Source organism: Lepidothrix coronata, unplaced genomic scaffold (assembly GCF_001604755.1).
Source record: "Lepidothrix coronata isolate B3197 unplaced genomic scaffold, Lepidothrix_coronata-1.0 Scaffold148, whole genome shotgun sequence".
NCBI classification, from domain to species: Eukaryota; Metazoa; Chordata; class Aves; order Passeriformes; family Pipridae; genus Lepidothrix; species Lepidothrix coronata.
The window spans coordinates 828,896-850,714 of NW_016690328.1; the positions used below are offsets into that span (position 1 = coordinate 828,896).

Here is a 21,819-nt window from a genome sequence, read left to right on the forward strand (position 1 = left end):
CTGGACTTATTTTTGGGCATCTATTACCCTCCTTTGGTTTCTGTTTATACTACACTGGACCCCACCAAGATGAGAACCCAGGGCACAGCAGAACCTGCTCCCTTGTTGCCCTTGGAAACTGCCTGAACTCCAGTTGCTAATGATCCTTTGCTATCCCAGAGAAAGACCTTTTAGGGGCCTTTTAAAGTCAGAGTATCCAAGTCTAGGCAAGTGAGTTCATTCTCCATGACAACTGGAAGACACTTGATGGTCTTTTGACAGATAAAAATTGAACTGTTCAGAAAATGATGGTCCTTTGCTGAAAACACTCTTAAGCAAGTGGGGAGGGATTTTAGGTAAGCCTTTTTGGTTTTTTGATATTTGGGGTTTTATTTTGGGGGGAAAAAAGCATTGTAGCTACTGAAATTTTCTCTCAAAAACATTTTTTCAAAGATCTTTTTTGGGCTGATGTCTAAAGAAGGAAGGAGTTCATTGTCTGGACCCACAGACAAGTCTGATAAAATCCATTTATTGACAGAGTTCTTACTCTTGAGGGGAAAGAAGCAACATCAACCAACCTCAGAAAAAAAGCTAAACAAAAAAAATTAAAAAAAACCCCAACCAATCAACCAAAACAAACAAACAAACAAAACATCAAAAAAAGCCAAACAAAAACAACCAAAAAAACCCCAAAACCCCATTCTCTGCCAAAAAAACCCTCAAACCAGTAGGTGACCTGTAAAAAACCCTCAAACCAGTAGGTGACCTGTAAAATTACTTATTTAAGGGAAGTAATGCGTGTTCAGGGATATTTTTGAGAAACTTGTCGGGGAAAAAGATCCTTCCATTTCCAGCAGATTTTGAAAAGTAATTTCTGCCCTCTATTTCCATCTACTCATGCAAAAGATGAGGAGGAGTTCCTGGACACAGGATTGTACCTTGGCCATTTGTTTCAGGCAGAGTTTTCCACCTGAGTATGGAAAACCTTCAGGTTGCAAGTATTTCACCCCATCCCATTGTTTTTTTCCTGCTCTTGAGAGCAACACTTTTTCTTCCCTTCATGCTTCATCTGCTCCTGGTGACTCTGCTTCAAAATGTATGTTGGAACAGCAAAAAAAAAAATAATTTCAGATAATCACTCCCAGTTCCCAAAGCCCACCTGAATCACCCCAACATCAGTGTCTGTCATGAGTAATGCATGGGATGGAACCACACACAGTCTGTTCCAGACACGGAAACCATGGAAACACTCCTGACGTGTGAGCTGCTCCTTGGGATGATCACAGGAAAGAGGGGCTGAAGGAAGCTTGTCTTGTCCTCCTCTGTTCCCCAAGGCCAAATCATTAGAGAACATGAGGGATTTCAGGTGTCAGACTCGACTTCCTTGACGTTGCTGACAGTTTTGGTGGACAGAAAAACCTAAAAAAAACCAGAAATGGGCAACTGTGGGATTTCTGCAAAGAGATCTAAACAGTTTGAAGTGAGAGCATGGATATTAGGAAGGTGTTCTTCCCTGTGAGGGTGGTGAGGCACTGGCACAGGTTGTCCAGAAAAGTTGTTGATGCCCCATTTCCTGGAAGTGGCTTACAGGTAACATCCCACTCCTCAGGGTCTCACTCCACGCAGCTCAAAACCAATCATAGAATGGTTTGGGTTGGAAGGGACCTTAAAGCTCATCTCATTCCAATCCCCTGCCATGGGCAGGGACACCTTCCACTATCCCAGGTTGCTCCAAGACCTGTCCAAAGTGGTTTTGAACATTTCCAGGGATGGGGCATCCACAGCTTCTCTGGGCAACCTGTGCCAGGGCCTCACCACCCTCACAGAAAAGAGTTTTCCAAATATCTAATCTAAACCTGCCCTCTGTCACCTTGAGGCCATTCCCCATGTCGTGTCTCTCCATGACTGTGATAAGTCCCTCTTCAGCTCTCTTGTATTTCCCTGTAGATGCTGGAAGGCTGGAAAGCCTCCTTGTTTCCATTGTGCCTTCTACTCCCCATATCAGCTTTTCCATGCTCAGAACAGAACACCTGCTCCCACTCCACCTGGTGCCTCTCCCATCTATTTGGAAGTGTGTCCTCTGCCCCCCTCTCCTTGTGGGGCACATTTAAGTGATCCAGACCAGCCAATGCATCTAAAATACCAATGTTTTGGCGTGGAAGCAGCGACTAAAATTAGGCAGTGCTGTGAAAGTGTAGAAGGAGAGAACCTCAGGCTGGTTATCCACTTATTTTTCAGCTTCTGGACTCATCCATGTGGAAGAAGTTGAGACACAGAGAGATCATACATTGCAGTGGAAAGACACCAGTGCTAACAGTAGTCACATGCATGGAATGTCCTTCACTATCCAGCTTTTAAAGGTATCAAAAAGAAGTAAAGCACATACTTTGAGTGCTCCATCCACCCCCGTAGTGATGTGGAAGAAAGGTCAGATGAAAAAATCTCCCCAAACATCTACAGGCTTTGAAGAAGGATATTCCTGCTCAATAATGCTCAAAAAACCTGCAGCAACACCAAGGCCTGAGTCGGGAAACTCCTTGAGAGTAACCTAAATAGGTCCAGAAGAAGTCAATAAAGAGCTTTAAATAAACACACTCCTGAAGGACTGGTTTCCAAAAACTTCCACATCCGTGTTATCGGGGGACATGGCTGAGCATGGTTGGGAACAGACCCCAAATCTGGATGTGAAGCGGTGCTTAGTCGATATTCCTGAGTTATGTTTCATGTCTCCCCTCTTTTTTTGCCTTCTGTCTCTGGTGTTCATAAACAGCACAGTCTGATTCTGATCTCACCCCAGCAAAGAAATTATGTCAATTTTCAGTGTGTAAAACTTGATTCCCAGGAGATGAAGCAAAGCAAGACACGACCCTACTGAATGATGGACATGTCTAGTAATCAGCTGAGGTTTCTGCTCCTCTGTAGTTACTTAATCCCCCCCAAACCCCACAGTTGTTCATTCAGGAGAAGCAGGCAAACTGTGCTGCAAACTATTGCAACACAAAGATGTTTGCTTGGTAATTACTGTTGTTTAAATTATTCTGCATACACTATACAGCGTAAGTGGCATATATTAAAATGAAGAGATGACTTAATAAGTTCTAGTTCTCCAGATGTGTCATTCTTCTAATAACATGAAAAAAAAAGAAGTGTGGTTATATTTCAGACTTACCAGGTGTACAGTAAATAAAATTAATATATTGTATTTCAAAATCCTTGTAAGAGATACTGTCCCTGTGAGAATTAAGATAAATGACACCAATAAAATAAGCAGATTAGGATATATTATTTTTTTAGGTGTTGAATCAAAAGTGTATGTAACTTGTTGATATGCATAATAAAATCAATGAGAATGAAATAAATAAAACCAAAGTCCATTAAAATTAAAAAGAAGTTTTCCCTGCCCATGGCAGGGGCATTGGAACTGGATGATCTTTAAGGTCCCTTCCAACACAAACCATTCTGTGATTCTACAGTTCCATGAAAATGAATGATTAAAGAGCTAAAATCACAGGGAATGAGAACTGGACAGCAAAGAATTCCTGGTACTTGAGTTTCTGCTCAGGCTGCACAGCAAATATTTTTATAAAGGGGATTTTAGCTGCTAGTCAGACACTCCTTAACTGATCCACTGAGAGACCTCAAGCAAAGCAAAGAGCCGGGGTGTAATGGCATTTTTAAGACTCCATCTCACAGCCAGAGCTAAGAATTTATCTTTTTTATCAGTCATGAACATGAGGAAAACAGGAGATTGCTCCAGCTCCTCGCAGCTGAGGCTGAACCACCAGGGTTTATCCCAGCACAATGTGTTTAGATTTGTCTCATTGCAGGGTCAGGCTTTAACAAAGAATGGAAATAACACACAGGGAAGGGGATTGTGCCTTGCAAAACCCATCCAGCCAGGCAAGCAGAGTCCCACTGAAGGGTGGTGAGCTAAAATAGGGAATGCGGTCTTGGATGTCGAGCCAGGGAAACCCTGAGTGGAGACAGAGTTATTAATGCAACCAGCTCTACAACACCAGGTCTGCTCTGCTGTTCCCCACTGTAGGGGGGGCTGATAAATAAGAATGGGCTCAGACCAAGAAGGTATATACAGGCAGGACGTGAAAAGCTGGAGGGACTAAGGACATTGAAAGAAAAGGAGAATTGGATCATCCGTGTTCATGTGTTGCAAGCAAACCACTGCACTCGTCTCTTTGACAAGATAAAGAAATTGTTCTCTTTAGGCAGTTTATTTCCAGGGGTGCAGATGTGCATCTGTTTTAGGGATGGTTTGGTAAGGGCATGGCAGGAGTCAGGTGAATGTCTCTCATTCAACATGGACAAAAAAAGTGAGTTTTCTTCTGCTTTCTCTGTGTGTTGGGTGAAATCATAGACGTCAGGGTTAAGAATTTTTAATAGTTTTTTTTGGAAGGCTGGACTCCATCAGGTTATGATGGGAATTGCATAATCTTTCATATTTATCTCTGCCCAGAATGGTTTCAGACTCCCCATCCCTGGAAATGTTCCAGGTCAGGTTGGGTGGGGCTCTGAGCAACCTGGGATAGTGGAAGGTGTCCCTGCCCATGGCAGGGAGGTTGGAATGAGATGATCTTTGAGGTCACTTCCAGCCCAAGAGGTTCTATGATTCTGTATGTGGGATAGCAGTGTCACTGCCATTTAATGTGCACTGGTTTAGAAATAACAAAAAAAAACCCAAACCTTAAAATGTGTAAATATATAACTGATATTTTCACAACAATTATTTCATCTGAGAAAATTGAGCTTTTGGAATATCAACAGTTTTCCTATGGGAAATAAGTTTTGCCCAAATTTTTCGCAACACTGTATTTGGCTTTTATTCAGGATTTCCAGGACTGCTCAGGTTCCCATCTTTTCCAGAGCTGGCAGATTGGCTTTCAGGCTCCTCAGAGAGCTTCAGACATGCTTGAAAAAGATTTAAAGGGAATCCCTTCACAACTTCATCTAAACTGAGTGTGAGAGTTCCCATTCCACAGGAGATTAGAGTTTCATGCCATCTCAAAATAATTATCTCTGAAAAGAAAACGGAGGGGATTTTTCAGTGGAATTCCCAGGGAGTTCCAGTTTTGAGCCAAATCTATAGATAGACTCAGTTTATTCTGTGCTCAGAAATAAACTGTGAATCTTTCTAGCCAGTTTGGAGAATCCCTTAGGAGTACAATTCCATACTAGAGTCCAAAATGCACAGAAATAGATGGGCTGCTCCTCTCAGTTCAATCCTTGGCAGAAATCCCACCCTTAATTCTGTGATATTTGCAGTGAACCCACCCCTTTCTAGATCATTCCCAGGAGGGCAGAGCAGTCTAGGCTGACAAAAACTGTGTGTGTGAACATGATTTTCTAACATTTCCAATATGTTTCTTGGTTTGACAAAGGATATCCCCTCCACATGCAACTTATGTCTTGCCCACAACATGGGTAGTACTGAGATACTCCAATTGGGTGTGCAAGAGACTGAATTTGAAATGGAGATTACAAGACAGAGGAAAGAAAATAGCCAAAATGACCATTGGCATCTGCTTCCTAAACTTAGCAAGAAACAGAACAGAATCATAAAATCACTAAGGCTGGAAAAGAACTTTAAGATTTAGGTCCAGTTGTCAAACCCAGCACTGCCAAATCCACCACTAAACCATGTCCCCTGGCACCACATCTACATGACTTTTGAACACTTCCAGGGATGGTGACTCCACCACTGCCCCAGGCAACCTGTTCCAACGCCTGATCACCTCTTTTTGGTGAAGAAATTTTCCCTAATATCCAATCTAAACCTCCCCTGGTGCAACCTGAGGACATTTCCTCGTTGCCGGTCAGTCATTACCCGGGAGAATAGACCGACCTCCACGTCTCTGCAACTTCCTTTCAGGCAGCTGTACAAAGCAATAATATTGCCCTGGATCCTGCTTTTCTCTGGACTACACAACATCCTCCACTGGTTGTTGAGTTTTGAAGTTCGTTGCTGAAACTTTAGAGCTCAAGGAGAGCTGGTGGGCACTTAAAAAGAGAGCACTTAGAAATTAGGAAGAAATTCTTTACTGTGAGGGTGATGAGACACTTGGCACAGGTTGTCCAGAGAAGCTGTGGATGTTCCATCCCTGGAATTATTCAAGGTCAAGTTGGATGGGGCTCTGAACAACATTTCCAGTGGAAGATGTCCCTGCCCATGGCAGAGGATTGGAACTAGATGATCTTTGAGGTTACTCCAACCATTCTATGTTCCTATGATTCTGTGAATTACAAAACAGCACCAAAAACTAAACTCCCTTTAAAATCCCAACCTCTCTGGATAGACAACTTTCTGGATTGCTGGAGATGGCTGTGCTAGACAGCCAGACCATATGGTCAGGGAATGGAGCATGAGCTCTCTCTGCCTGTATTTGAAGGCTGTGAGGGATAAGTTCTCCTCTGAAAACATCCCAGCCCAGCACCATATGTAACTTTTGAGGCCCAGCTCAGGAGAAATAGACTCCAGATGATGTAGAGCACCTAATTGACCTGGCTCCAGGCCTTCTCCATGTTGCCTTGTGTGTTGTGTGAAGCTGTTCAGGTCTGCTTCTGTGATTAGGCATGTCCTGGGACAACTCAATTCATAGAATCATAGAGTCATCGAATGGTTTGGGTTGGAAGGGATCTTAAAGATCATCTTCTTCAAACCCTCTGCCATAGACAGCGATATTTTCCACTAGACCAGATTGCTCAGATCCCTGTCCAGCCCAGCCTTGAAAAATTCCAGGGATGGGGCAGCCAAAACTTCAAATTCCTCTGTGTATCTTGGAGCTCTCAAAGCTAAAATCCAGCCCCCTGATGCCTGATGTTGCTCAGTCCTTCTCTGAGCGCCTCCCAGGCCATTTGTTGCCTCTTAGTGAGTTTGTTTGTCTCTCTGCCTCAGGCAACAGCAACTCCTGCTCTCAGTTAAGCCTTGGTTCAGCTCCCAGTTAAGCTTTGCTTCAGCTCTCAGGTTTCTCCGAAGACGCGTCGATACGGGAAAACCAAGCAAATCAACAGGGGCTCAGTTCACCCCCACAAGAACCCACCTGGCTGCTTCTCCCTGCCTTGTGATCCACACTAACAGATGGTAAAATGATAGAATCAAATCACTCTTTATTCCACACAGGCAGCGGGCCTGAGTCACGCGGACACGCCTGGTACCAGCGGCAGAGCCGGGATGGGAGGCAGAGGCACAAACAATCCCTCTGTACTGTATGATAATCAACAAAAATTAGCTGCCTAAGGGAACCAGGAAACTCTGCCATGAATGCAGCAGTTAGAGACTGAGCCTATTTATTTAACAGGTGTCCCCCGAGCTGGGATGCCAGACTCTGTTTGCCAAATTTGCAGAGAGAGGAAGACAGCTTGAATAAATACGGGCAAGAGGGGAACAGTCCTGAAGCCATTTTCTTTGTGGATTGTTGTGTTGTTTTTTTCTTTTTCTTTTTTCCCCAGCAACTTTTTATTGTAAGAAAGCACATCCCAGCTCTTGGCTGGGAGTATTTAGAGAGCAGAAGCTGTGCCAATACCCAGTTTCCCTCCTCGTAGTGGTGCACAGTCCAGCTCAGCCTCAGCACAAAGTTAGCTCTGCTGGATGGCTTCGTGATTGGTTTGTTTGTTCAGTTTAATTAAAATACAGTATGGGGTACATTTTGGATGAGAACCCATCCCAGGCTGTCAGGGACCTGGAGCCAACAACAGCTGGGCTGAAATGATCTCTTTCCCCGTTCCTGTGTAGTGGAAATGTGCCTCCAAACACAAGTTTCTGTGTCTGGTGCTGCAGCACGAAGAAGCCTTGGGATGTGTCTGATGTCACAACACTAAACTTTACACACGGAGCATCTGGGTGGTCCTTGTTCCATTTCTGGAGTGTTTTCACACAGTCTGGAGGAATGAGATGCAGAGGAACATAGAGGAATGGGAATGGCTGTAGATATTTATACCACTGCTCAAATGGAGGACAAAGCCAAGCAGCTCATAAATGGGCTTTCAAAGAGTCACAGAATCACAGAATGGGTCAGGTTGGAAGGGACTACAGTGGGTCACCTGGTCCAACCTCCCTGCTCCAGCAGGGTCGTCCCAAAGCATATGGCATAGGATTGTGTCCAGATGGTTGTGGAATAACTCCAGTGAGGGAGACTCCACACCCCCTCAGGGCAATCTGTTCAGTGCTCAGTCACTGCACAGGAAAGAAGTTCTTCCTCATATTCAGGTGGAACTTCCTGTGCATTGGTTTCTGCCCATTGCCTCTTGTCTCATTGCTGGGCACCCCCAAGAAGAGCCTGGTCCATCCTCTTAACATCCTCCCTGCAGATACTTTAGGCGTTGATAAGGTCCCCTCTCAGTTGTCTCTTCTCAGGGCTGAATGGGCCCAACTCTCTCCACCTGTCCTGATAAGAAGAATCTTTTGATGATGTTCACAGCCCAAGGGAATCCTGAACTTCCTTCTGGCAGTCATCCCCAGGGAAGTGTTTACTCACATACCCCCTGTTGTCTTGCAGTGATGCCAAAAAGCCAATGCAAGACGGAAGAGTCGGCAGAGATACACAGAAAGGGGATTGCAGCAGCCCCGGCCAACAGCACAAGCTGAAGGCAGTGAGTAGAGTAAACAATCTGCTCATCTGGCAAAAAAAAAAAAAATCACAGAGAACATCCCAACCAACCACACCAAAAAGTATGTAAGCAGCAGGGGAAAAAAAACTTTCTCCAACCAGATGCTTATGCCTGAGAAAGGGAGAATTTCCAGAGACTGTAGAAACTTTTACAGACTGTTCCTTACAAGCTGTAGTAAATATTTGCCAACTGCACTGAGAGGTAATCTGATAAATAAACAAAACATCTAGTTTCCAGTTCTTTTCACTTAGTTCTTGTGTACAAGGCACTGGCCCTGCAATATTAGCTACATAAAGTACACAGATTTCCTGCCCCGTGCCAGCCGGCTCCAAGTCATTCCTTGCTGATTTCAGTCACGAACAGGGCTGACATTTACATCCTGTGTAGCCAGAGCAGACATCTAGGAGGTGTTCATCCCCGTGGTAAGGCAGAAGCGTGAAGGTCTTGCTCATGCCTCCTTCCCCCAGCAGCTGTGAGCTGAAGGGGCAACAGCGTGAGGCAAAAGCTGTCTGAGGTGTCGCTCAGTGGTGGCATCTCCATGGTGTTTGCAGTTGTTGGAAGTGCGTGACAAAGAGCAGCTCACCTCAGCTCTGCACCACAAATATTTGTGCCACCAGGGAGTTCCTCAGCAAAGGGGAATCCAAAGACATTTTCAACAGTACAAAGTGAAGTAAGAGCAGCTTCTCTCTTTTGGCTTTGCTGGTTTAACAGTTGTGCAGCACAGGGCTGAATTCCTCCTCTGGAGAGTCTGGAAGAGCCCAGTCCTGCCTCTTCAGTGACCACATTCATCCACACATCCATTCGTGCTGCTTCCCATGCTGTGTTGCCCTGAGCAACCTCTGCCTGTGTGGCAGAGCCTTCTCCTCTCCAATCACCCACAACAACTCCTTGTGGGGGACAATGAAATCTTTGCCCACCCAAGGTCAGCCCAGCTAAACTCATGCTGAAAAACCAGAAGCCAGGACAGGGAAACTGCACCCCATGCTCCTGCCAGCTGTGATTAAAGAAATATGGATTAAATTATTCACAGGGCTCCTCCAGTTTCTACCCTGAAAACCCAGCAAAGCCTGAATACTCCTTGAACCCTGCTGCAGGAAAGAGAAATGAAGATCTCTCCATAGGAATGGAAAGCTAAAATAGACGTGTTTCATGGACCTCGCTGAAATGACATTGCCAGTCCCAATCCACAGCCCAGTAAAAGGCTCTGTAATTAATTCAGAACATCCAAAGTGTTTTCACCCAAATTATCAAGCCTGTGGGAGAGGTTTGTGACAGCATTACAAATTCATAGGTCTGAGAGAGAACTCAGGAGGTTGCACAGTTTATTTTTCTGTCCCAAAGCGAGACACGGTATTTTTAGGTCGCTGTTGATGGATCTTTGTTTAAATCTTGGGGTTTTTTCAAGGCCTCCCATAATGGAAATGTTGCAGGCAATTCATTCCAGTGTTTAGATGTCCTGACCATTGGAAAATCTCTCCTGATGTCACAGAATCACAGAATCCCTGAGGTTGAAAAAGACTTCCAAGATCAAGTCCAACCTTTGACCCACCACCACCTTGAGCGCTGAGTGCCACATCCAGTCACTCCTTCAACACTTCCAGGGATGAGGATTCCACCACTTCCCTTGGAAGCCTGTTTCAATGCCTGACAAGCCTTTCCATGAAGTAATTCTTCCGGATGTCCAACCTGAACCACTCCTGGCATAGCTTGAGGCAATTTCCTCTTGTCCTGTTGCTTGTCACCTGGAGAAGAGCCTGACCCCACTTGTCTACAAAGTCCAGTCAGGGAGTTGTAGAGGGTGACGAGGTCTCCTTTGAGCCTCCTTTTCTCCAGTCTGAACACCCTCAGCTCCCTCAGCTGCTTGAAAAACCTGAAAAGCCTCTTCCCCACAGCAGTTTAAACTTTTCCTTTGGATTTCTTCTCCCATGGTAAAACAGCTCTTCACGGATTTGAACAGCACTACCATATTCTGCTCGGTGCTCTTGCCTCTGAAGGAGATAACGATTTCAGTATTTCTCCACAGGTAGTTTTTCCCCTTTGGCTACTCTTGTGGCTCCCACTAGATATTCCTGAAGTAGGGCAAATCATTCTGGAAGTGGAGTGCCCCACTTTATAGAATCTCCTCTCAGGTGTTCCCAGGGGTGAGCAGAGCATCTCTGGCAGGTTACACAGCTCATAGTTTTCATGACAGCACCATGTGTTGATTTGAGGGCAGGCTGTGATTCATTACAGCCTCCAGATGTGGGGTTTTTTTTGGTTTTGGGAGGGTTTTTTGGGTTTTCCTTTCTTTTTTTTTTTTTTTTTTTTTTTTTTTTTTCTGAGAACTGAGGTCTGATCAGCTGTTCTCAGCCCTGGATCCACAACAGTGAAATTACTTAGGAAATCACTGAGGTTAAACTTCTGTAAGATACCCTGGCCAAGGCCATGCTGGAAGGAAAGCAGGTTATAGGGTGAGTGTAGGAACATTGATTAACTGCTATAAATTTGCCATCATGGTCAAGACCTGAGTCTACCTAACCCAGTCACAGATCTACTGATAATAGGGTTTTAGGGGAAAGTAAGAAAGAAACTATAAAGGGAATTTCATCTTTGCTCAGTGGTTTTGTTATATTATTCTCAATTAATGACATTGTTTAACCCCAGCCAGCAACTAAACTCCACACAACCACTCACTTACTCCTCTCCAGTGAGATGGGGCAGAGGATTGGAAAGGCAAAAGTGAGAAAACTCATGGATTGAGAAAAAGAACACTTTAATAGTTAAAGCAAAAACCACGCATGTGCAAGCAAAGCAAAGCAAGGAATTCATTCCTCAGTTCCCATGGACAGGCAGGTGTTCAGCCATCTCCAGGAGAACAGGGCTCTACACAAATCCAAACCATAGCCCCATATCAGCTATTCTGAAAAAAATTAACCCTAAATTAACAGCCAAAAGCAGCACCTTCTCCACCCATTATTCCATACCATTTACAGCATGCTCAGGTCCCACATTATCCAATTTGCTGTGTTACCCACGACTGCCCTTCCCATTCTTTGATATTAGAGGTATCATTCCTCTAATCTGTGGACCAAAATTTTCATAAAACACCCATAAAATATTCACAAATATCCATCAAATTTCAATTGAGTTCATTTAATCCATGACTTTGGGCTCCAACTCTTCTGGTGGTCGCTCAGGACAGGAGAGGTGGTGTGTGGTGTGAAGTTTTTGGGCACCAAAGGCAGCTCAGGTCAGGTCACTGCTGCACTTGCTTTGCTGCTAATAAAGCTTGTCCTCCACTGGTTCAGGTGATTCCTGCTGGAGTAATTCCTGCAACATGCAGCTCAAATCATGTGTTACAGCAATTTAAAGGTATTTCCATCACGATCTCGTTCCCTGGTCCTTTTGGGTCAGGTTACAGGGTTTAACATTGCAATGAACTCTTGCTTTTGCTCTTACCTTGGCTTGGACTTATCCACTGACTGCAGTCCCTCAGGGGTGTACCTGCTCCACCTGGAGCCTTACATGTGAGCCACAGTGTCTCCAAGAGTATGGACCTATCCACAGTCACAGTCACTCTGAGAGGCACCTGTTCCAGCATGACCTTATCCATGGAATATCCTTATCTTCAGAGAGGTACCTACTCCATCATGGCCTTATCCACAGCCACAGCCCCTTCAGAAAAAAAAAACTGTTCCAACATGGCCTTGCCTCTGGCTGAAGCCCATCCAGGGGTGTACCTGCTCTGCCATGGGCTTATCCATGGCCAGATGCTTTGAGGTGATCCAGAGTGACCTCATGCACAGCCACTCAAGCTTCAAGATGCACCTTCTCCAGCTTGGACTTATTTTTGGGCCCTTTTAGAGGTCCAGCACAGACATAACCATGGGCTCAGACTCTCCCAGATGAACCTGCTCTGGTGTGGCATAATCAGAGCCACAGAGGTTTTGGGGCATCCTGCTCTCTCGTGGACTCATCCACAGGTCACAGTTTCCTTAACTTGATTTCCCACTGGAGTTCCAGCCTGTCCAGTACAGCAGCACAGGAAGGGCAGTGATTCCCTGCCCATCTGCCAGCCCAGGCACGTCTCTGCTGCTGTTATCAGAACATTCCCAGGCACAGCACAGTCAGATGAGGAGCAGCGCAGCACCACAGTGAGCAGTGGAAGCAAAAAGCAGCCACTAACAAGCACTGGGCTCTCAAACACGGCCAGGGAAGTCATGGCAAGGACAGGAGCTGTCAATTAATACCTAAAGAGCAATAGCAGCTATAAATTCCAATCAAACCTGTTGTTATCTTGAACCCTTCTAGCCCCATCTTGGGTGCCAAAAACAACTGTCAGGGTTTAAACCCAGCTGGCAACTAAGCCCCATACAGCCAGTCACTCACTCTCCCCTGGTGGGAGAAAGGATCAGAAGAGTAAAAGTGAGAAAAGCAGAGAGTTGAGATAAAGCCAGTTTAATAGGTAAAGCAAAAGCTGTGCACACAAGGAAAGGAAAACAAGGAATTCATTTCCCACTTCCCATAGGCAGGCAGGTGTTCACCCATCCCCAGGAAAGCAGGGCTCCATCACACGTAATGGTGACTTGGGAAGTCAAACATCATCTCTCCAAACTCCTCCTTCTTCCTCTTTCCCAGCAGAACAGGCCTTGATGCTGCACAAGAACTCAGCAGTATCTAAAACATCTCTATGTTATCCGCACTGTTTTCAGCACAAATCCAAACCACAGCCTCATACTTGCTACCATGAAGAAAATTAGCTGCATCCCAGCCAAAACCAGCACAATTAGGTTGCTATCCCTGAGTTTTTTCTCTACTGATTTTTCTAAAGCCTGCCCGAGAAACATTATATTTTTAGCCGCCATGACAAGTCCCATGATGTGTGTAAAGGAAGTTCTTCATGTTTGTTTTAAACCTGTATCTGACCGATCCATTAGTGCCCCTGGTTTGTCATGGTATGAGAAATAATGAATAACCATTCCTTACTCACCCTTTTCAGACCCGTCATCCTTCTGTAGATGTCTGCTGGCACACAGGATGACTCCCAGCTGCAATGAGAATTACAGCTTAGCCATTCCTCACATTAAAACCACTCCACATCTCTGATCATCTTTCTTTCTACCTTCTCTAACTCTACCACACCCTTTTTTATATGGCATGAATGGAAGTACACACAGTGTCCCACATTTAGGGTCATTAGGGATTTAAGTACACAAACTTTTAAGGAAAGGCTCTGTTTTCTATCCATTTCCTAGTAAGTACTAGGATTTTATTCACATTTTTTGCTTGTGCTGGCCACCTAGATGACACATAAAATCACTATCTGCAGTGACTCTAAGATCTCTTTCCTGAGGGTTCAGTGCTAATTTAGAACAGATTATTGTGCATGCAGTTATCAGCTTTTCATTTCCCTCCTGGCCATTCCTCGGCGTTACTTCGGGCTCAGAGGGGTCGTACTTAATATTCTGAGTCACCAAACAACCCGGGTCCTTCCCCAAAGAAGATCTCATGCCCCAAATGGATCTCCCAGGTTTGTTGTGTGGGCTCAGTTGAAAGGGTAGACATACGCTGGGTACTTATGTGCGTCCTCTTTTCTGTCATTGATTGAAGTTAAAACCCAGAGATAAGAGAAGGTGCATGAGTTAGCAAAGAGACTACAAAAAGCCATTTTGAAGCATGTTTAAACCAGAGTTTTCCCATATAATGCAGGTTTACTGCTACAAAGGTGCATCTTTCCTCTTCTAGCCTACTCAAAATCTGATCAATTGGGCTGATTTCACTGAGAGGTGGAACTGCTGTTTCCATTTTCTCTGCTATGAAAGAGATGGGAGGAATCTCACCATCCTGTGCATTTTCTAGTCCAGAGGCCATTTCATACAACTGGGGAACACAGCAGGAACAAGCACAGCAAAGATTTCCATGAATCTGAGTCATGTGTGTGCTGGGGATATGCTGTTCCTAGTCCAAGTCAAAAGGGGAAAAAATCCTCAGGCTGTATTCCCTCAGTTCATTGCAGTGTCAGTCATAGCCTGCAGAGGTGAGAAACTGGTTGTTAGATATTATTATGTCACCTCTGAGAAGGTAGGAGTGAGGTGGAGGAACAGGGAGCAAAGGAAAAGTCACATTTCGCCAGCAGTCGCTCAGCCACAGCCTGACAACTCAGAACTACAAATTCCCAGCCAATTTCAGAATTCCTCTTTTTCATCCAAATTTCCCCTTCCCAGAAGGAATTTGAGATCAGATGGATGCTTCTTTGTGTAGCATTCAAAAGGCTGGGTACTTCACTGAGGTTTTTCTAATCTCACTGAGTCCTTGAACACCAGGGCTGCTCATCCCTGGAGGTTCATTAATCAGCTCCACAGCAAGGAGCTCAATTATTCCCACTTATGGGGATGTTTGTTCTTGTAGACACCTTGTCACTAGTGCTGGGACATGATCTCCCTCACCAGCATGACCTGGCCAAGCTGTTGAGTTCTGCCAGGGACTAGGGGAGGGATACGCTGAGATACAGAACATTAACCAAGCTATGGAACCATAAACCCCAAGACTATTCTGGATGCATAAAGGTGAGATGACTGTTCAAGGAGCTGGGGTTCCTTTCCCAAGCTGGCAGAACTGGCGTGTGTAAGGTACCTTTCAACACAGATCTAGTTTTAAGGCTCGTGCTGCTGCATCCTGCTGCCCTAAAGACAGCTCAGCCTCCATCACTGCTTTCTGTCCAGAGCTGCTGCCAGCAGTGGCAGGAGTTCCTCTCTCCATCCTTCCCTGACTGCCTTTCTGGACCTCCTTGGAGTGGAGAAGAGTAGCTGAACTCCATTCGTGGATGTTCTCTGTAATTGGGCCCTTTTACATATGGAACAGTCTCTAACACTTCTAACACCCTGTTTAGCTGTGGAGAGTCCCACCATAAGGAAAAATTTCAGACCTAGCACTTGGGGACATTATTTTTTTTATAGCCCTCTCTCTACTTTTGCAATAAGTTTTTAACTTCTAACTTGAAACAGATGGGGAAAAAAAAAAGTGTCATAAATGTATAGAAAATCAATGAGTCCTGATACAGCCAAAGTCTCTCCCATTGAACTGCAGCTACACCCCAAGAAGAATTTGGACAATGCTCCCAGGGCACACAGTGTGATTCTTCAGGTTGTCCTATGCAGGAGCAGGAGTTGGATTTCCATGATCCTCGTGGGTCCCTTCCAACTCAGGTTATTCTATGTTTTTTGTAAACACATTTTTGGATCATGCTATGCCCGTTTATGAGCATAAAATCCAGCCATGAATTTCGAAATGCCAACACAAAATGCACAGCTGTTAAGAGGATGCTGAACATCTCTAATTGCCCTGACTTTTTGCATATTGAGAATCTCAGCTGGGATGTTAATGACCTTATTTGCTTTTAGAAAGTGGGCCTTTCTAGCCAAGATGCCTGATACTACTCAGAGATGTAGAGAGGATGTTGAGAGAAATAGCTGTATTGTTTAGGAACACAAAGTCACAGAATCACAGGATCATCTGGGCTGAAAAAGACCTCTGAGATTATTGAGTCCAACCCTTACCCCAACCCCGCCTTGGCACCCAGCCCCTGGCACCGAGTGCCACGTCCAGGCTCTGCTTCAACACCCCCAGGGACGGGGACTCCACCCCCTCCCTGGGCAGCCCATTCCAAGGTCTGATCCCTCTCTCTGGAAAAAACTTCTTCCCAATGTCCAACCTAAACCTCCCCTGGCACAGCTCAGGGCTGTGCCCTTGTGTCCTACTGCTGGTTCCTGGGAGCAGAGCCTGACCCCACCCTGGCTCCCCCCTCTTGTCAGGGAGTTGTGTGTTCACAGAATAGCAGAAAGTCCTGAGTCGGAAGGGACCCACAGCGTCCACCAAAATCCAAGCCCTGGCCCTGCACAGAACAACTCCAATAATCCTACCCTGTGCTTGAGAGCATTGTATAAACACTTCTTGAGCTCTATCAGCTTTGGTGTTGTGCCCGCTGCCCTGGGGAGCCTGTTCAGTGCCCAACTACCCCCGAATGAGAACCCTTTTCCCAATATCCAGCCTGAACCTCCCTGTCACAGCTTCATGACATTCCCTTGGGTCCTGTCTCTGGTCCCCAGAGAGAAGATATCCCTCCACTTCTCCACATGAGGAAGCTGTAGCCATGATGTCTCCCCTCAGTCTCCTCTTCTCCAGGCTAAACAAGCCAAGTGACCTCAGACACTCCTCATTTGGCTTCACCTCCAGACCCTTCACCATCCTCACAGCCCCCCTTTGGGCCATTTCTAACAGCTTTATATCCTTCTTACATTGTGGAGTTCCAGCAAGAAGCCCAACAGGTGACCTGGGTCCAAAATTTAAACCCCTGGCTGGGAAGGAGCTCAGAGACATCATAGGATCAAATCCTGGGAGCAGATCAGAGCTCAGTAAAAAGTGGCTGGAGTGTCCCAGAGAGACAGGAGGGGATAAAATATGCAGAGGTACCGTTGAGTACTTGAGACAGGAAACTGCTAATTGGGAGATTTAACATCTCTTCATAAATCTGTCCTGGCAAGAGCCAGTGAGCATTAATCAGTCAGGGCATTCACTCCTCCTGTGCCTCTGCTTCCCTGCCTGGCAAACAGGGATGCTGTTGGTCTCACAGGGACCTTTGCTTGCTCACCTTCCCCCCCATGAAATGGTCCATCAGTAAGTTCAATGTTACTCTGACTGATTTTCTTTTTAAAAGTACAAGCATAACCTCTACCCAGGCTGAAACACCACCCTGATATAAGGCAGCAGCAGCAGCACAGAAAATAAGCTTAATTTCCAGGCTGAACCCAAAGAAAGAAACATTTACAGGCATGCAAGCTTGAAGACGAGTTCCAGACTGTTAAGACACAGAGTTTTCTGATGGTAAAAACTCCCCTGTGCAGAGCTTGCAAACAGATTTCTACTTCTCACCTCTGCTCTGTCAACAAACATGTAGAAACCTGCAACCAGATCCCTGGAAAAGTCAATTTTCCGGGGCTCCACGTTACAAGAACCAAGTGCACACACATGTGGGTGTGTGGATGTAGGTGGTAATTTAAGGGTCTCACCATAATCGACTCTTCTGGGAGGATTTAAAATACCACCCTGCAGTGGGTGGGGATTTGAGGACCTTCTCCCTGCAAGTTAGAAGCTTTTATTTTTTTTTTTCTTCAGTGCGAGCGTGGGTGGTGAAACTGGGCTCACCTTCAGCAACTTCAGTGCAAAAATAAAACTTGTAAGACATTTGAGTCTTCAGAGAGGATTTCAGACCTTCCCGCAGACAAATTAGCAGCAAATATCTTACGCATATGCACAATACACAGAGCGGGACAAATCTGGAGGTGGTTATTATTAGCAAAATATTAATATCTCTGGAGGTTCAGACTTAGGCAGAGGTGTTGGTGTGCAGGACACTGCAGACACTAGAAGTGGGACTAACCAATTTTTATTTTAATTTAATTTATTTTTAGTTTTTTACTCATTGACTGACTTTCTGCTTATTCTTAATCCCCCCTCTGCACGCTACCCATTCCACTTTTGGTCACACTGACAAGCTTTATAAATCTTGATCAAAGTTCCAGATTAGTTTTAAGTAAAATAAATAAGTAAATCAGGAGATAATGGAACTACCAATCTTCTGATCAGCAGCTCGCTCAGAAAGGGAGGTCCTTGGAGTCTGGTTGTGGGGACATTTGACTCACCACAACTTCTTAAACTCCTGTGCTGGATGTAGACATGGCCCAGCAAGAAAAATAAAGCCCATATGGTGAATGCATCGTGGTCAGTTAGAAAGAAAATAGAGCAAATACTGAATCTAGAAGCTGTAATGGGTTTAAAATAATACCTGAATTTAGTCATTGCTTCATCACTGACACACCATGACAACTAGGGTTAGTCAAGAATCATTCTGCCATAAAACACTGCTATTGGAAATTATTTGTCCGTGAAAAGAGTCTAAATTATTTGTGTTTGAGTCACTGTGAAACAGGTGAATCACTTTTGCGTGGCTCTGGTACAGCCTCTTACTGACTAATTTTGGTAGAAACTGGTTTGGAATGATAACTTTGAAATATATCAGTGTTAATTAAGACAGTGATAAAAGTCATGGTGATCTTAAGAATATGTAAAAGCAGCATTAATTAATGTTGATTTCAACAACAGGAAGTTGGTGGGACATGATTTAGAAACCAAAATTGAATTATAGAAAGTTATCCTTAAAAATGTTCAAATCACAAGTTCAATCCCAGCCTTCTTTCGCCTTTGGAGGGATTTTGAGTGTTAGACTTAAATCTCACCTTGAAGATCCATTTGTGAAACCAGGAACAAACATTCCTCAGTTAATGGTCAAACTTAAACATGTCTCTAGATCAGATCATAAGCGGGCAATGTCTTATCCAGGACCTTGGCCAAGACTTCCACTCCGTTTTCTCATGTCGAAATCCCTGTGAAAATTAGAATAAATGTAATGCTGAAAACTAAATCCATTTGTCCCTCCTAAGCATGTGCCCTCTGCTTATAAAAGTGCACAAGTTGTGTTCTAGAAGAAAAGGCTTAACCAAGGGGTGAATGTGTGTGCAGAGAAGGAGCTGGAGGCAGAGGGGTGGGAAAACAAAGACCCTGGATTGTGTTTTTGGAAAGACTTATCATGGAATCATAGAATGGGTTAGGTTGGAAAGCACTTTCAAGATCGTCTCATTCCAACCCCCTGCCATGGGTAGGGACACCTCCCACTAGCCCAGGTTGCTCCAAGTCCCATCCAACCTGGCCTTGGACACTTCCAGGGATGTGGCAGCCACAGCTTCTCTTGGCAACTTGTGCTAGTGTCTCACCACCCTCACAGGAAAGAATTTCTCCCTAATATCCAATCTAAATCTACATTCCTTCAGTTTAAAGCCATTCCCCCTTGTCCTGTCACTGCACAGCCTTGCAAAAAATCCCTCTCCAGCCCTCCTGTAAGCTTCCTTCAAGTCCTAGAAGTGGCTCTAAGGTCTCCCCAGCGCCTTCTCTTCTACAGGCTGAACAACCCCAACCCTCCCATCCCGTCTCCTTAGCAGCCCTTTTGATCATTTTAGTGGCTCCTTTGGACAGGCCCAAGCCTTTCCTATTCTGGGAACCTCAGAGCTGGATGCAGTTCCAGGTGGGGTCTCAAAAGAACAGAGTAAAGGGAAAGAATCACCTCATTTGATCTGCTGGTCACGCTGCTTTTGATGCAGCCCAGGATATGGTTGGAAAAGGACACCCTCATATTTGTTGGAAGATTGCCTTTCCCAATCAGCAATTATCATGAGGTTAATATGCACAGAAATGGAAATCTGTCAGTGACACAAGATCCAGCAGCACCAACACCAGCACTGTCCATTGGCCAGAGATCATAGAATTTGGAAGGGACCCATCAGGATCATTGAGTCCAACTCCTGACCCTTCACAGGACACCCCAAGAATCCCACCATGTGCCTGAGAGCATTGTCCAAGTGCTGCTTGAGCTCTGGCAGCCTTGGGGCTGTGCCCACTGCCCTGGGGAGCCTGTTCAGTGCCCAACCACCCTCTGGGGGAAGAACCCTTTCCTGATATCCAACCTAAACCTTCCCTCACTCTGCTTCATGCTGTTCCCTCGAGTCACTGGTCACGACAGTGAAGTTGGGATGTCTGAACTCCACTCTTATTCTGGAGATAATCCTGTTGAACCTAGATAAGATTCACCCTGGATGGAATTCTTTCAGTGCTTATGTCTTATTTTGGGTCAGCCCTTGCTGGGATTCCTCTAAGCTGCCTTACATCTTTAACCAGCCACTCTTCCTTATTGTATTTTTTAAAGTTAAGGCAAAGAGAGATGTTTTCCAGTGGGATTTGCAGTTTCTGATGAGTAGAAATGGACAGCAGATGAGAACATCCTTCATTTCCTTAGTCTGCTCAGGTCTCCTCCTGGAACACAAATGTCCTGTAGCTATATGAGAAAGCTGAATGCCCGAGTTTGAGTACCCAAGGTGACTCCCACCTTCACGAGGGTAAGATCATTTCAAAGCAGAAGACTTGCCTCACATTTCTGTGAACTCAAAAGTTTGAAACCAGAGAGAAAGCGAAGGCATTTCCTTGAATTTCAATGGACACACTGCTAACTCAAGAGTTTCTCCTGGAGGACTGTCAAGACTCTCCGTGTCTTTGAGGTTCAGGAGAACGGCAGTGCCTCGGCTTTGTCCCCATAATGTTGCTTCCAGTAAAATCAGTTTGAAAGTCAAGCGTGCATGGCATGATAAGGTCTGTTTCTCGCAGTTTATTTTTCTTCCAGATACATTTCTGGCAAATATAATAAAATAAATCACCTCGTCCTAACAAAGAGAAGCATCATTAATGAAGGCAGTTACGACAACTGCAGAAAAAAATGGCATTTCAGAGGCTTTTATTTCATTGTTATGAAAACAAACACACAAAAAACCTCTGATAATATTGGCTAAGAACATGTACCAGCACTTGGGAAGGTGGGGGAAAGTAGGAAAGGAGGAAGTAGAAGATGACATTGACTCTAGAGGACAATAACATGTCTTGGAGGAGGAAATGAGAGAGACTTTGATATTTACTGCAGATGGCTTGGAAATTACAATTTTTATTAAGTTTCCTTAACTTCAGCTCTATTATATATGAGCACCACTTAACTACTCTGATAATGCCATTGCCAAGGCACTGCCACTTTGTTCTCCTGGACTGTTTGACAATTGGCTTTACAATCTGTCCTCCTGCATGTAAATGAGAAATTCCTGAAGACCAGGACCCCCCTTCTATTTTCTGAGCATGCCATTTCTTGTTTATGGGATCCCTTATCTACCTGGTTTCTAGAAAAATGTCTAGATAAGAGACATATTAATTAATCACTAAAAAAATTCAAAAGATGCTCAGGTGCTGTTACTTTCCATGAGCTGTTACAGACACCTTGGGATCTAATACAATAGTTAAGCTTGTATACAAAAAAAAAGACATTTATTTGTATCTACTAAAATAAGTCAAGAATGGAAAAGTTCAAGCTAATGAACAGAATTTGGAGCACATTGCTAAGTATGTAAATCACTTTTCAGGTCCTGTCTTCCTAAAACAGCATTACTTTGGGATGCTTCGCATCAGTCACCTAAAAAATGAACTGTTCCAAAAAATAGGTATTTCCTAAATGACTGAAAATCATTCAGACAACTCAGAATAATTAAAAGTTACCGGCAGGAGAGAGTGCAGGAAGTTTTCTCTGGACAAGACATGAGC

The 21,819-nt window shown here is 44.7% G+C and overlaps 1 long non-coding RNA gene across 1 annotated transcript; it reads left to right on the plus strand.

The window, feature by feature from the left end:
• The first annotated feature begins 1,252 nt into the window (after nucleotides 1–1,252).
• On the plus strand, nucleotides 1,253–2,511 carry LOC108503955. Its single transcript, XR_001876945.1, has 3 exons — nucleotides 1,253–1,345; nucleotides 2,218–2,339; nucleotides 2,440–2,511. It is a non-coding gene; the product is annotated as an uncharacterized LOC108503955 (long non-coding RNA).
• The last annotated feature ends 19,308 nt before the right edge of the window (nucleotides 2,512–21,819 follow it).